Below are 16,325 nucleotides of genomic sequence, written 5' to 3'. Positions count from 1 at the left end.
TAATAAAAAAATATCTTTATAACATATACAACTATGGAAGATTTTAATACAGAAAATTGTAAAAATATATATATATATATATAAATTAATATAGCCACAAGTTCCACTCATTTATTCAATCTTTTTTATTATAATAAAAAAATCTTTTTATTTTATTAAAAATTTATTTCGTTGTATTATTCCTAAATGACAAAAAAAAAAGAACTAGTGGACATGTCTACCTGTTCTTTTCATCGCCGGTGTTTCTTTCTCCCTTATCTTACTCTTATTGCTCTCAAATACATGCTAGTTTTCTTTCATCGCCGGTGTTTCTTTCTCCCTTATCTTTCTCTTATTGCACTCAAATACATGCCTGTTCTCTTTCTAAAGTTGGTGGAGATGATTCATTCCATCATATATATACATACTAAATACATCAAGCTTTTTTATGTCACTCACTTTCCATTTCTCTGTTAAAACATTTTCAAGCTTCTTTAATTTTCATTAAACATATATAAATTGTTGAATATGAATTTCATCCAACACGAGCAAAGCTTGCAAGTACACAAACACTCAAATATATGCATATATAGAACACAAACACAAACATATTTTATTAGAAACTCAAAACACTCAAAGACATGAACAAACACATGCACCAACACAAGTAACACAACCATAAAATAAACAAAACATAGAGACATGCACACAAACTTCTGAGGTAGTTAGACTTCAATGGTGCCCTTTCTTTAATTCTTAGTAGTCTTCGTACTTTCCTCGTTGACAACCTTAGGAGCATGCTTCTTCTCCTTATTCTTCTTTTGATCCTTATTCTTCTTATTTTTCTTGTCTTTCTTCTTGTTCTTTGCCTTCTCTTCCTTTCGCTCATTCTCAGTTGATGATGAGGTACCTAATATTGCTTCTTCGCCAAAAAGGGCAAGCGTTAACTTGGCAGCCACATAATCTCCGAACAACTTCTTTTGGGCTCTAATTTCGGTGGCCACCATCTTCACATTATTTCCACCGGCTATAAGCTTTCCGGTGGGCTTCATATCCGTAAAGCAGAGAACACGTTCCCTAGAACAGTGCAAACGCGCCATGGCTTGGATCTAAGATAGGAGATGAAGGTTGTGAGTTGTGCACGAGAGGTTTTGGTGTCTTTTTATAGAGGAAGGTGTGACTTGTTGGGAAGATAATGTACGTGGCTGTATGCGAAATCTGCTAGGGATACAAGAGTGCCAGGAGTCACTTGGAGACGTCATCCTTGTTGATGAGATGTCATCACTTCAATTTTTCTTTTTTCTTTTGTCTTTTTTTTTTAATGTTTAGAAGAAGTGTTTTAATTTGAGAAGTACGGTGAGAGTTACTATGGGTTAAAGTTGGGTAACATGAAAATGGTGGACATGTGTTGGAAGAAGAGAAGGGGCAGAGGTGGTTAGGGTTGAGACAAACAAGGGGGAGAAGATAAGAAGTGATAGAGGAGATGAAGACAGAAGAACACACCGTGAAGCATAGGGTTTTGGTTGCAAGGGGTGTTTCTTGTGAGACTTTGTTTAGTTCTTTAGGGTTTAGTACTGTTAAGTGTTAAGTGGGCATTCTTTGAAGTTTAACGTCCACATTTTGCATTCATGGAAAGTTCAATGGTATGTATTCATTTATTAAGGAAAGAGTTGTACTTATTGGGTAATAATCTTGCTTGGGTACTAAATTATATATACCTATTTCTCAAAATAAAATACCGCATTTCAATTTGTTTATTTTTTAATACTATTCTGTTAATTCTGTTCGACGGGAGGGTACCTGCATGTTTCCGATGTGAATAAGTTGACGTGGACGCCAGAGTAACGACGTGGTGAGGGTTTGACAGGGGCTGTTTTGAGTCAGAATAAACACCCTATTGCATTTTTTTTCAAAGAAAATGTCACCATCCATGCAAAAACAATCCACTTACATTCGGGAATTATTTGCAATTATTGAAGCAGTGGAAAAATTTCGGCATTATCTTATCGGGAAACATTTCATTATCAAAACAGATCAGCAAACACTTTGACATTTGTGTAATCAAATTAACCATTCAGACACCTAAGCAGCAAAAATGGCTCCCAAAATTGTCGAGCTTCAATTTTTCGATTGAATACAGACCTGGAATTGAAAACAAAGCAGCTGATGCTTTGTCCATGTGTTTTCAATTGCCTACTTTTGGCCCAGAATGTTAGTTTTGGTGCGAAATCCAGCAAGCACAGGCTAGTGATCATGTTCTGGCAAATATTATTTATCAGTTGTAATGTTCTGAAGCTATTATTCCTGAATATTCTTGGAAGCAGAATATGCTATGAAGGTATGGTAGGATTGTAATTCCTGATGTTCCTGCAATCAAGCACACCTTATTAACTGAATTTCATTCTTCAAAGTTGGGGGTCCATTCAGTTCAGTTAAGGACATATGCTAGGATGGCATTGCAATTTTTCTGGCCGGGCATGAGAAGTGATGTCAAGAAATTTATAAAGGCATGCTCTATTTGTCAGCGAGCCAAGAGTTTAACTACACATCCTGCAGGATTATTGCAACCATTGCCAATTCCTCAGCAAATATGGCAGGATATTTCAATGGATTTTATAGTGGGCCTTCCAGTATCCAAGGGAAATTCTGTAATATTTGTAGTTATTAACAGATTGTCAAAATATGGGCATTTCATGGCTCTTCGATCTAATTTCAACAGTCACATTGTTGTTGAGGCATTCATCACTCATGTTGTCAAATTACATGGAGTTCCAAGGTCTATTACTTCAGATAGGGTCAGGACATTCATGCAAATTCTGGCAACATTTGTTTAGTAGAATGGGCACGACTTTGGCTATGTCCTCAGCGTATCACCCAGAATCTGATGAGTAGACAAACGTGATCAATAAGGGCATTGAACATTATCTTAGGTGCTTCATTGCTGAAAATCCAAAATCATGGGTGGATTTGTTACCCTGGTCAGAGTACTCCTACAACACTGCTTTCATACGGGTATGGGCATACTACCTCATGCTTCTAATGAATTAGAACTAGTGCCAATCACTGAATGGTTGTCTAACTGTGATAAAATTCTGCAGCAGTTGAAGATCAATTTATCAAAGGCATAGGATAAGATGAAAAATATGCGGACATGAAGCGAAATGAGGTTTCTTTTGTAGTGGCTGATTGGGTATTGGTTAGGTTACAATCCTATCGGCAACACTCAGTATTTTTGCGCAAGAATCACAAATTGAGTATGAAGTACTTTGGGCCATTTAAAATTCTGCAAAGAGTGGGACAGGTTGCCTACAAATTGGAACTTCCGGAAGGAGCTCGAATACACCCAGTGTTTCACATTTCGGAGCTCAAACAATTTGTTGGCAATCCGTTAACTAAGACTAGTCCTTTGCCTATAAATACATATACTTTGGGCCCTTTAATTCAGCCCGAAATCTTACTGCAAGGTCGCACATTTCTGAGAAATCAATGACCAGTTAAGCAGGTCCTGGTCAATGGATGGGTTTTCCATATTCAGAAAATTCCTGGGAAGATTTACTCTTTCTACAACAACAATACCCAAAACTTGACCTTGAGGACAAGGTCTCAATTGAAGAGGGAGGTAATGTTATGTTCCCTCATGTAATTGAAATGAAATTGTAGGAAAAAGGCTAGGATAAGGGTAAGGCGGGGAAGAATGAAAATCAGGAGGATTTGAATCTTGATGACCACGTGGAGATCCAAGAAAGGTTGTTGGTGGATCAAGGTGGAGGTGTGGATAGTGGCCAGGTGGAAACTCAGGAAAGGGTGAATTCAAATCAGGTAAAAGGTCATAGGCCATCAGCACTGGGAAGAGGAGAGCCATTTGAGAAAGGACACACAGATAGCTCGATGAGTGAGGTGGTTACTGTTGAGGATGTGATTGAAAATGGTGCGCTGGCGAGAGGCATGGGATGCGATGCTAGCAAGGATCATGGTATGATGGCGCAGCTGAAGCATGATGAAGATCAGGACAGCATGAAGATGGTGAAGTACAAGCATGGTGGTGTACTGAACCGGGATGGAGAAGTCAGCTAGGTTTATTGCTGAGTTTCTCTATATTAAGTTTAAGTTAAGTTATGTTAGTTGTGATTTTGTGAGAAAAGAGTTTTTAATTAAACTCAATCTCTTGTTGTTAGTGTCCACCCAATGAGTTAAATGTTAGTGGAATGGGGTGGCCAATGGGAGTTTAGGTTGGGCATTAGCCAATGGGTGTGCTTTATTTTGTCTGACTGTCTATATTAGTTTATATATATTGGAAGATAGTGGAAGAATGGTATTGGTGGAGAACCAATCCTTGACTTGTCTTGCTCTTCTTTTCCTCAGAGAAAGTAGTGTGTTTTTGAGGAGCATTTTAACAAACACTTTGTTCTCTTTCAGGCTTTTCATCAAACAATCAGCTTCCTCTCCAGCGTTTAGCACTCCGGTCATCTACAGTTACAACATCAAGGACTAACCCGAGTGATGGACATTTGGCGAGGGAAAGGCATTTGAGCTAGCGATTGAAGGGGTACGTTCTGACGGGAGGAAGGGGATATAAGATGAAGGAAGGGGATAGAACTAGGGGTATCGAAGAATTCAATGGAGGATTGTGTTGATGATTTGCAGATGAAGAACCAGAAAGTTTGGGTATCAATCTGAAATGGAAACCATAAAAGCACAAGTAGAGAAGAAACACAAACAGTAACAAACACAAAGCATCCATTCATTCACACACACATTACTTTTTCCTCAGTCAAACACTACAAAACAAAGGAGACTAAATAAAAGTAAAGACAATCGAAAAATACAATAATGCCCTTAACTTAACCTGAGACAACCATCGAGCATGCCTCGAACTTAAAAGCGCATCTCGGGATCCATTCATCTCAGCCCATTCATTGCTTCTTACTCTCTTCTCTTCACAAATCAACTCACAAAAACAGTCATCCACATAAACCTCGAGTAACCCATATGGTACACTAACATCCTTGTTATAAAACCGAACTTGAACTTTAAAAACTAAAAGATCTTCATGGCTTCAATCAATCAACATTCCCCCCCTTGATTGAAGAGTACACATTCCCAGTTGCTCTCTAAATCGGCAGTGACTGAAAACTTAAGCATTTAGTCAATCCATCAGCTACTTGCTCATCTGATTTGCAAAAATTCAGATTTACATCTTTGTTTGACACTAAGTTTCTTATAAAATGAAACTTAATGTCAATATGCTTGATTACGCCATGCATAATGGGATTTTTGCAACATTAATGCAGGATTTATTATCACACCACAGTGTAATAAGATCATTGCAAGTCATACCACATTCTATTAACATCCTTTTCATCCAGATTCCATGACAACATGCTGAACAAAGGGAGATGTATTCAGGTTCTGTAGTTGATAGAGCAACAATTTCTTGTTTTTTTGATGACCAACAGACAGCTCCTGTACCCAAGTTAAAAATATACCTTGAAGTGCTCTTTCTGTCAGTTAAATCTCCACTCCAATCACTATCAGAAAATCCCTCTAAAATACATTTAACTCCACTATAGTATTGAATGCCATACTCAATTGATCCAGCAAGATACCTGAGAATATACTTAGTTGCAACAAATTGAACTCTAGTGGGCTTGGCCATAAATCTGGATAATAAATTAACTGCAAACAAGATGTCTAGTCTTGTATGTGTTAGATATAGCAACTTTCCAATTAATCTTCTATATAGAGTTGCATTTACTTCCTCTGATTTCCCAAAAATCTGTTGCTTTGTTTCAATGGTCATTGGAACATTTGTGGGCTTGCAATTCTGCATATGAAATAATTTCAACAAATCTTCTGTGTATTTCTTTTGAGACACATGTATTCCAACATGATCTTGCTGAATTTCAAAGCCCAAGAAATATTTCATCACACCCAAATCATTCATTTCAAATTTTCTTTTCATTTCAGCTCTGAATTTTTCTGCTTTTAATACTGATGAACTCATATATATGAGATCATCCACATAAACACATACCAGCAGTATATCTCCATCTTCTTCAACCTTTTTGTACAATGCATGTTCCATCTGACTTCTTTGAAAACCCTGTGATTGCATCCAAGTATTTAGTCTTTCATACCATGCTTTAGGAGCTTGCTTCAGACCATATAAAGCCTTGATTAGTTTATATACCATGGTCTCTTTGCCTGGAATTTCAAATCCCCTTGGCTGAGCTATATAAACATCTTCTTCAAGAAATCCATTCAGAAAGGCTGATTTTACATCCAATTGAAAGACAGTCCATTTTTTATAAGCTGCAAGAGCTAAGAAAATTCTCACTATGTCCATTCTCACAACTGGAGCAAACACTTCCTCATAATCTACTCCATATTCTTGATTGTATCCTTTAGCTACTAACCGAGCTTTGTACTTGTCTACTTCTCCATTTGATTTGAATTTTGTTTTATAGAGTCACTTTACACCTATCATCCTCTTGTCTGTTGGTAATTCACATAATTGTCATGTTCCATTCTTTTCAATGTAATTAATTTCTTCACACATTGCTTTTCTCCAAACTTCTAATTTTTCAGCTTCTTCAAACCTTTCAGGATCCGAAACACATAAAGCAAAGCTGCAACTTTCATACACTTCTCTAAGTGATCTCACCTTTTGAATTGGAGAATCATCTACATTGATATCCCTTTCTTCCCTTGTTTGTCTACTTGGGATGCCGTTATTTTCTGATTCAGAAACTCTTGAAGAATCAACTTGAGAAACATGAGACCCACCACTAGCAAGAAAAAACAATAATGATTGCATTGCTTACAGCCTTAACTTGTGATGTTGAGATATTTTCTGAAATTTCCTCCTCATTCCATACCCAATTCTTATCTTCCATAAAATAAACATCTCTACTGAGAATTATATTTTCAGGATCAGGAATGTAAATTCTGTAAGCTTTGGTGTTTTGACTGTAACCAATAAAAATACCCTTTTGAGCTCTTTCATCTAGTTTCTATGACTTCTGAGCAATTGTTTTAGGAAAAGCAAGAGACCCAAAAATCTTCAAATGAGATACTTTAGGCTTTACACCAAACCATACCTCATGTGGAGTCATTCCTTTCACAGCCTGAGTAGGAGATATATTAGACAAGTATGCTGCAGTTAACACTGCTTCAGCCCAAAATTTTACAGGAAGATTTTTAGCTTTCATCATGCTTCTAGCTCTCTCTACCAATGTTCTATTCTTTCTCTCTGCAACCCCGTTTTGCTGAGGAGAATATATAAGGTGCTGAGAGTTCATGCTTTATGCCCAACCTGCTGCAAAACAAATTAAATTCCCTTAATACAAATTCTCCACCTCAATCTGTTCTTAATATTCTCAATTTCTGATTTGTTTGTCTCTCAACAAGTGCAACAAATTCTTGAAAACAAGGAAAAACTTCATGCTTGAACTTTAACATATAAACCCAACACATTCTAGTATAGTCATCAATAAATAAAAGAAAATACATGTTCCCTCCTAATGACTCAGTTTGCATTGGCCCACAGACATCAGCATGAACTAAATGTAGTCTCTTTTTAGCTCTCCATGATCTGCCTTCAGTAAATGAATTCCTTGCCAATTTTCCATAAATACAAGCTTCACGATATTTGAATTTCTGTAAGCTTGGCAAACCAACAACCATTTCTTGTTGTTTAAGAGTTTGCAGACTCTGCATGTGAAGATGACCATATCTCTGATGCCAAAGAAATGAAATATCATCTTCTTTTATCATCACATTTGCATTATCAATTTTAGCAAATTCCATAGGATAGAGATTATTATTATTATTCTTCACATTCAATAATTTCTCACCAGTTTTTGGATGTAGAACATGACATTCCTTATTCTTGAAGTTGATAATATAACCCATGTCATCCAGCTGACCTATACTTAGTAAGTTATGTGCTAAACTTGGCACATAGTACACATCATGAATGAATTTCTTTTCTCCATTTTGAAGAGTAATAGTAACAGATCCTTTCCCATTAACTTTCACCTCTTGATCATCACCCAATTTCACTATATGGCACAAGGATTCATCCAACTTAGTAAAGAGAGCTTTCTTACCTGTCATATGATGAGAGCATCCACTGTCTAGAAGCCAAATAGCTGAATTTTCTTGATCAGTTTTCATATTAGCATCATGAACCATAAACAAGCTACCAGTGTCACTTGACTGTTGACTTTCTTCAGTGTTAATATTTTGCTCTTGAGCTCTGTTAAGTGACCAACAATAAGCTTTGATATGACCATATTTCCCACAATGGAAGCACTGAACACCTTGATAAGAACCTCTTCCACCTCTTTGATTAGTTGTTGTTCTATGCGATTGCCTTTGACCACTTCTTCCATACTGTTGTGCTGGTTGAGCATAACTCTGGAAATCAAAACTATATCCTCTTGTAACATTAAAATTACCTCTTGTATTATCCATACCTCCTCTTCCACCAGCATCATATCCTTTTCCTCTACCTCTGAAACCTCTACCTCTGCCTCTTGCATACCCTCTTCCTCTATAAAAGTCATATGACCAATTTTCACTCTCTTGAGGACTTCCACTGCTTGTAGATGCCTCTCCCTTCACATAAAGAACTTTGTTTGTTGGTTGATCTACAAATATGTTAAGCCTTGCTTCATATGCTTGCAGACTGCCACTCAGCTCATTTAAGGACAAGTTATCAACATCTCTAGCTTCTTCTATAGAAGTAACCACATTATCATATTTGATGGTTAAGCTTCTCATCACCTTGGAAACAACTTCCTTCTCTTCCAACTCATAGCCAAGCCCTTTAATTTGATTCACAAGAGTAATAACCCTTGATACATATTGTTGTACTCCTTCATCTTCTCTCATTTGCAAAACTTCAAATTTCTGTCTAAGAGTTTGTCTTCTCACAGAAACAATTCGGGAAGATCCATGATACTCAGATTGGATATGCTCCCATGCTTCTTTTGTACTTGTGAATCTAATAATACGATCAAAGTGATTATCATCCACAGATTGTTGAAGAAGATATAAAGCTTTAGCATCATCATTACTACTCTTCAATTTTTCAGCATCTGTTCCTTCTTTGAGCACCCCTTTCTCTACCACTTCCCATATATTTTGAGATCTAAACAAGGTCTTCATTTTTGCACTCCATCTATCATAATTTTCTCCTCTAAAGAAAGGCAAAGATGACTGAACAATATCAGGGTTAGAGGATGAACTAGAAGCCATACCTTCGTCAAGCTCACACTAAATTCAAGGGAAAATATCAAGCTTCTTGATGCAACTCACTCCAACTCTACAGAACTCTTTACTCCTAAGCTCTGATACCACTGTTGATGATTTGCATATGAAGAACTAGAAAGTTTGGGTATCAATCTGAAATGGAAACATAAAAGCACAAGTAGAGAAGAAACACAAACAGTAACAAACACAAAGCATCCACTCATTCACACACACATTACTTTTTCCTCAGTCAAACACTACAAAACAAAGGAGACTAAATAAAAGTAAAGGCACTGAAAATACAATAATGCCCTTAACTTAACCCAAACAACCATCAGTATGCCTCGAACTTAAACTGCATCTCAGGATCCATTCATCTCAGCCATTCATTGCTTCTTACCCTCTTCTCTTCACAAATCAACTCACAAAATAGTCATCTACATAAACCTAAGTAACCCATATGATACACTAACATCCTTGTTATAAAACTGAACTTCAGAACTTTAAAACTAAAGATCTTCATGGCTTCAATCAATCAACAGATTAAGGCCCTGCCGGAAGGAGGGATGAGGACTGAGAAGTCTAGAATGGATTTCTATGGTTATTTTACTTTCAGTTCTTGAATAATTCCTGAGATATGAACTCTATTTTCTTGCATTCTTACTGAAACTTCACTGCTACTTGATTGCTTGGCTATTCTGATGCATTGATGCTAGATCTAGTTAATTTCCTGATGAAAACTATGATGATCTTGATTGATTCAATGAAATACCAGCTGCGAGCTCTTTGATGATGGTGATTTGTTGATAGGTTTATTGATTTGGGGTTTGTTCATATATCTGGAAGTTTATTCATTACACACATGCACACAAACTCTGAGCTAGGGTCCTTGACTTTAATGGTGCCTTTAATTCTCAGTAGTCTCCTTACTTTCCTCATAGACAACCTTAGGAGCATGCTTCACCTTCTTCTTCTTCTTCTTCTAATCCTTATCCTTCTCACCCTTCTTATCACTCTTTAATGGTGGACTTGTGTTTTAAGAAGAGAAAGGTAGGAGGTGATTTGGGTTGAGATAAACAAGGGAGGAGAGGATATGAAGACAGCAGAACACGCTGTGAAGTATAGGGTTTTGGTTGAAGCTAGAGAGTGTTTCTTGTGAGACTTGGTTGAGTTCTTTAGTGTTTAGTGGGCATTTTAAAGTCTAGTTTTTACTTAATGTACACATTTTCATACATTCAAAAGTTGGATGAGAGTGATAAATCATTAATTTATTGAAATGAAAAATTACTAGTATAAGGACAGCAAACCATAAACAAACAGAAAATCATAAAAAAAAAAGAAGGAAAAACACCAGGACTTAAAAGTCCATCACCAGGGATGGTGCATTCCTAAAATTCGCACACTAGAAAAAAAAAAGACAATATAGGGGGAGAGGAGGAAACAGCTAAGAAGACGAAGTCTGCCGAAAGATGACAAAGGTTTACTCATGCTGTCAATACAGATGGAACACTCCCGAGGTTCAATAGTCATTTCCTTTTGATTTTAAAAAATCAACACTATGCATTTATTAAAAAACAGCTGTAATTATTTGCATGAGATTATCTATAGTGTAAGTTAGAAATTTCCCTAGAATTTTTGAGTGTTTAATATAACGACCAAAAGAGTTTTAGAAATAGATGAATAAAATTTTGTTTAGGAATTTCTATATGCATATGTTTCCTCTTATTATGCTATAACTTGTTGTATTGTTGCATATTCAATTCGGACAAATAAAATATATTCGATATTGTCAAACCTCCAAATGATTGAAACGTTATTTGTATCGAAAACGACAAGTTTGGAAATTATTAAATAAAGAGTAGATCAATTATCAATTGAAGATAGAGACTTATTTGCCAAATAAATATATATAATTTTCTATCAAGTCATAAAGATCGATCTGTCATTTTCTGTTTTTAATTAATGAACATAAATTTTGGAGAATTGTAAAGTATCCTCAAATGATGCGATAAAATGTTTCACAATCACTTGGATTGTGTATAGTTTTTTAGTGTTCATAAATTTCAAATAATTGTCATGTTACCATATGGGCAAGCTAAGTAATCAGAAAACAAACTAAAATTGATATTATTTTCATAATGCTTTTATTCATATATCTATCAACAATTGTAGGTAGAGTGGAAGAAGAGGCGTAAAAAAAGTTGGAAGATAAAGAGGAGGCAATTGATAAAAATGAAGGTGATGGAAGTGGAGATGAGAATGGAGATGGAGGTGAATAAGAAAAAATAATGATAACAAATTATTTCTTTGTATTGATGCGGAAAGTCATACCATGCTATCTCAGTATTAATGAAAAAAAAATAAAAGATCTATTTGGTAAAAATTTCTACACAAAGAAGACATTTTAGAAACATCAAGAGTCTTTAATATCCATCTTAGCATTAACTAATTTCAAAAATCACAAATACATCTTTCTATTACCATGTGAAACAATGCTAAAGAAAACAATGTAGCATAATACAAGAATCAATAATGCATTTATATATCCTAATTATGAATCTTTTTTTTTCTGCCAAATAATGAATTAATGAATGTTTTATAAGCACATATTATTCAAACTAGCTTAATTTTTGCTTTAAGACTTAGTAAAATGGTCACATGGCTTCTTATTGATTAGAGTTCATGCTTCTGAATTGGTGGCTAATGCCATGTATAGGGGATGAATACATAACTTCATGATAACTTTCTCTGGTCACATATATATATATCTAATAATTAACTTTCATAAATAAGTAAATCAAGAATGTGTGTCTTCAGACCTGTGTTAAACCATTCACGTGCACGAGATTACAAGGGATCAATGAAAACTAGAGTAAGAGTGTCTTTTCGTAACTATATATACGTATCTATGAACTATCCACCAAAAACCAATAAACGTACATAGAGGATGAAGTTAATTATCTAGTTCATTCTCTCATTTTGATGACTTGCTTATTAATTTAAGTTAAAACAAGTAACTTAGTACCGAGATGCATAAATTGGAAAAACTAATATTTGTATTTGGAAATGTAACTGCAAGGACACGAGTATATGCCATGCTAACGCGCATGATAAGAGCAACATATATATGAATATAGCGGCACAAGTTGAACAGCTATCCCTTTAATCAAACCATTACTAGATATCAAAAGATTAAAATCTCAATAATGAAATAGGACATGCAATTCATAATTATAAACCTATTATGATTAAACATGAAAATATATAATGACTGAAATAATAAAATCATAATGTAAAAATTACAATTCTATTGCAGAATCTTCATTACCCTCTTTACTCAAAGGTCGAGAGTTTAGAATATGACTCACATGGAATGTATAAATATAGATCGAGCATTAATTCTTTTGACTAAACTATTAATTTCATAAGATCAAAGTAATGGAAGTTTCATCCATGTATGGAGCAAGAAAAGCACTCAAGGTTGAAAATTTCATAACAAAAAACAACAACAAATGCTTCAAATAACATGCAAGAATAATAGTAACAATATAACAAAACAACACATTAATCATAGTTTAGGCATTAAGATATCTATGACAAATTAAAATCCATATTTGAAATCAGAGAAACTAAGCTTCATCCATAGAGTTGGAAATGTTACTGATCAGATCCTTCCTCCTTTGGTTATTGATCATAATAATTTTCGTCATACTCTTCTTAGAAGAAGGTGTTCTAATTCTCACTTCATGAAAGTTATGAAAGCCTTTCGGCTTTTCTTTTCTTGCTATGTGAACTCATATGTCCTCCATAAGCCTGAGCATTTGGGAACTCCACATAACACTTATGACATTTGTATATTTGAACATCAGGACCGGGGCGAACAACTCCATCTAAGTATGATTGAATGGCCTTCAACTCCTCCTCTGATTGGTTTACTACTTTCAGAGAGTGGTTTGTAAACTGAGAACATCTTCTAGAACTAGAAGAGGGATATCTGGCAGAAGGCCTTCTTGCATTATATGCATTATTATATTGAGAAGAAGTATTAAAAACATATCTTTGATTTGTTGGAGGTTGAAATGGAGCAAAGTTCATTACTGGGATGGTCTGGGTCTGAGAGCAAAGAGCATCTGCAGGACGTGGTACTCCTTCACTCATTTTGAAAGGTCCCATGGAGAAGAGTTCTGGCCTATTTTGTGAAATATTTGGATTAGGATCTGGTGTGTCTGAGAGAAAAGCTATGACCTCTGAGACTGAAGGCATATCATAGTTCTCTAATTCTAAGTTATATAGATCAGTAGGAATGGCATGGTTATCTACTTGTAAAATATCTGAATGATCAGTATGAAAATTGGTTTGGTTTTCCATGACCAACATATTCAAGTCAGCATCAATGGCATGGTTTTCAACCTCTTTAATATTTGGATTACCTTGCATGGTAGGTTGAGAGGAAGTGATCTCCTCCATATCTTCAAAGAATGAAGAGAAGAATGAAGAAGAAGGAGAGGAAGGTGGTGGATCCTTGGAGGATGGAGGAGTATCTTTAAGGCATGATTGCTCTAAGATTAACTCAAGAAGTTTATCACCATCATCATCCATGTGCATAACTCAAGAAGGAACAAGAAAGCAAGAAGAAAAAAAGATGTTGTGGTGTGGGTAGAGATTAATTTAAAAAAGACAAAAAAAAATAAATAAATAAAAATAATCAAGAATCTAAGAGATTTTTCAAGGGTCTGGCTAATTTAATTTACGTCTACTAGCAGAGAAAGTATTTTTATTTTTTTTTTGAGAGTTGATACAAAAAGAAAAATTACGACTTATCAGCTCAAGCTCTCCGCTTCCATTACTGGCCTTACAAAAACTCTTCTTTGGATCGAGCTCCTAAAAAATGGATATGTTTATTGCAGAGGAAAAACTCCAAATGAAAATTTTATCTCAACGATTATAGAGTCGGTCAAAGAAATTCTGTGGGCGTATAGAGGTTTTAGTAATTCTGATTTTAGGAAGGAAAATTTATTTTTTAAAATATTTTATAATTAATTCTAATATATACAATGTATCTATATATGTGTGCATTATTAGGAATTATTATATAAAGATTGTGTAAATTTGATGTATTTTAAATATTCCAATAAAAAAATATATGTTTGTGTCCATTTATTATATATCACTAGAAATTGCAAAATAGTTATTGCGCAAATTTAATGTATATTATATAATAATTTTGCATACATTATATATAAAATTGTTATATTGCTCTTTATAGTTTATACTGAAAAAAATACAATTTTAGAAAATATTATCTCAAATAAATTTTAATTATTAAAAATATTAAACACTTGTCTAAAAGGCGAAGGTTCAGATTTCGGTCATAGAACCTATGCATTTAGTATCATTTAGTATCTATTGAAAGATTTCTAAAGATATACTATAAAATATTTTTGTACAAATCTTATATTATCTTTCACCTTTGAGACAAATATTTAAAAATATTTTTTTTCTTATGGCTACCTTTTCTAATTATTTTTGTTGATTTAATAGAAGTTTTTGACAAGAAAAACATCAATTAACTTATGTATAAACACATGCATTCTGTATGTTATTCCTACTCTTTTAAATTTTTAGGTGGAAACAAACATACTTTTACATAGTAAAGGTACAGTTATTTTTAAAAAAAAATTATATGATGTATTAATTCAAATGTTTTTGTGAGATTAAAGAAACTGAGCCTTGCTCATATTCCATAAAAATTTAAATATGGATTACATGAGACATTAACAAAGGGTGAATCAAATGATAACAACATCATTTTATATCCACCAAAACCTCATAAAAAGACCATAAAAAGATGACTTTAGCTAGCTTAGAAGAAAATTAAAGATCCCTTTTCTACGGAAAAAATACTTTTGTTCATTTTCTCATTTTGATAAATTGTTTATTATAATATGGTGTCAAAATAAGTAACCTGAATAATGGTGCTCACCAGGATGAACCCATTATGATTAGAACAAAAACAGGAACTGAAATAATAAAATAGTATAGAAATTAAGAACTATTGTCATGAAATCAATGGAATTTTAGCTTCATCCCTTGAGTAGGAAATGCTACTAAAAGTTGAAGACTTTATCATTGTAAGTAAATATAAGTTCTTAAATAATAAGCTTTGTCATCATGGTTGTGATTGTAGTTGTTTTTCCGATATAGTTTGACTATAGTGTGCACTAATTGTTGGCAAATAGTTATGGTACTACTTTGTTATATAATACCAATGGCTGTCTTAGTATAGTAGTTTTTTCATCATATGTAGCGACATGGTTCTGCTATGGAAGTTGCGTTGATGGATTATTGTTCTATACTTCAGTAATAATAGTAATAATGCTTGTTAGGGAGTATATAATATGAGTGGTATTTATCATATTAATTAATAGTTTCACTATATTATTAGTTAGAGGTATACATATAACTAGCTTTAAATTGTTTATCATATGCTTGTTGTAGGAGTACTATAGTTTGTTACCGGTAGTTATATACTTATATAGTAATGGTAGCTCTTTCCCTTATCCTAGTGGGCAACAAATTCCTCTCAAAATATTGGCTGAAATGAGTGGTTTTTCGTCTTATAAAAAAAATTAAAAAATAAAAAATAAAAAATAAAAATAAAAATAATGGTAGTAGAAGATCATAATAAAAGCCTAAAAGTAATTTTTTTTTTTTTATCGTTAGTTATTGCATGATTAGTACATGCATCAACATTGATTTTTTTTTTAATACAGTAGATAAATCACTGCTTTATTAAAAAGAACAAAAGCGAAACAGACAAATCCTGGAACAAACAAAAGACAAAGAAAGAGCTACAAACCGAACGAAAAACTGAAAGCAATCACCAAAGATGAAACAAGTTCAAAAATGGTTACACGAAACAAACACACAAACAACAAAATAAGAAAGAGCAACAACTGAAAAGAGAAGTCCATCCTCTGGTATCAGAGGTTTCCTCAACTGACAGCAGGAATGGATTACTCCTGTGCGGAAGGCGTGGTCGACGCACCGGTGTGCTCTTCTGATTTAGCGCCAAGAAGTCAAGTGAG

The sequence above is a fragment of the Dioscorea cayenensis genome, chromosome 3 (genome assembly GCF_009730915.1).
Source record: "Dioscorea cayenensis subsp. rotundata cultivar TDr96_F1 chromosome 3, TDr96_F1_v2_PseudoChromosome.rev07_lg8_w22 25.fasta, whole genome shotgun sequence".
In the NCBI taxonomy this organism is placed as follows: Eukaryota; Viridiplantae; Streptophyta; class Magnoliopsida; order Dioscoreales; family Dioscoreaceae; genus Dioscorea; species Dioscorea cayenensis.
The sequence above is the reverse complement of the archived record's forward strand: the minus strand, read 5'-3'. Positions refer to the sequence as shown.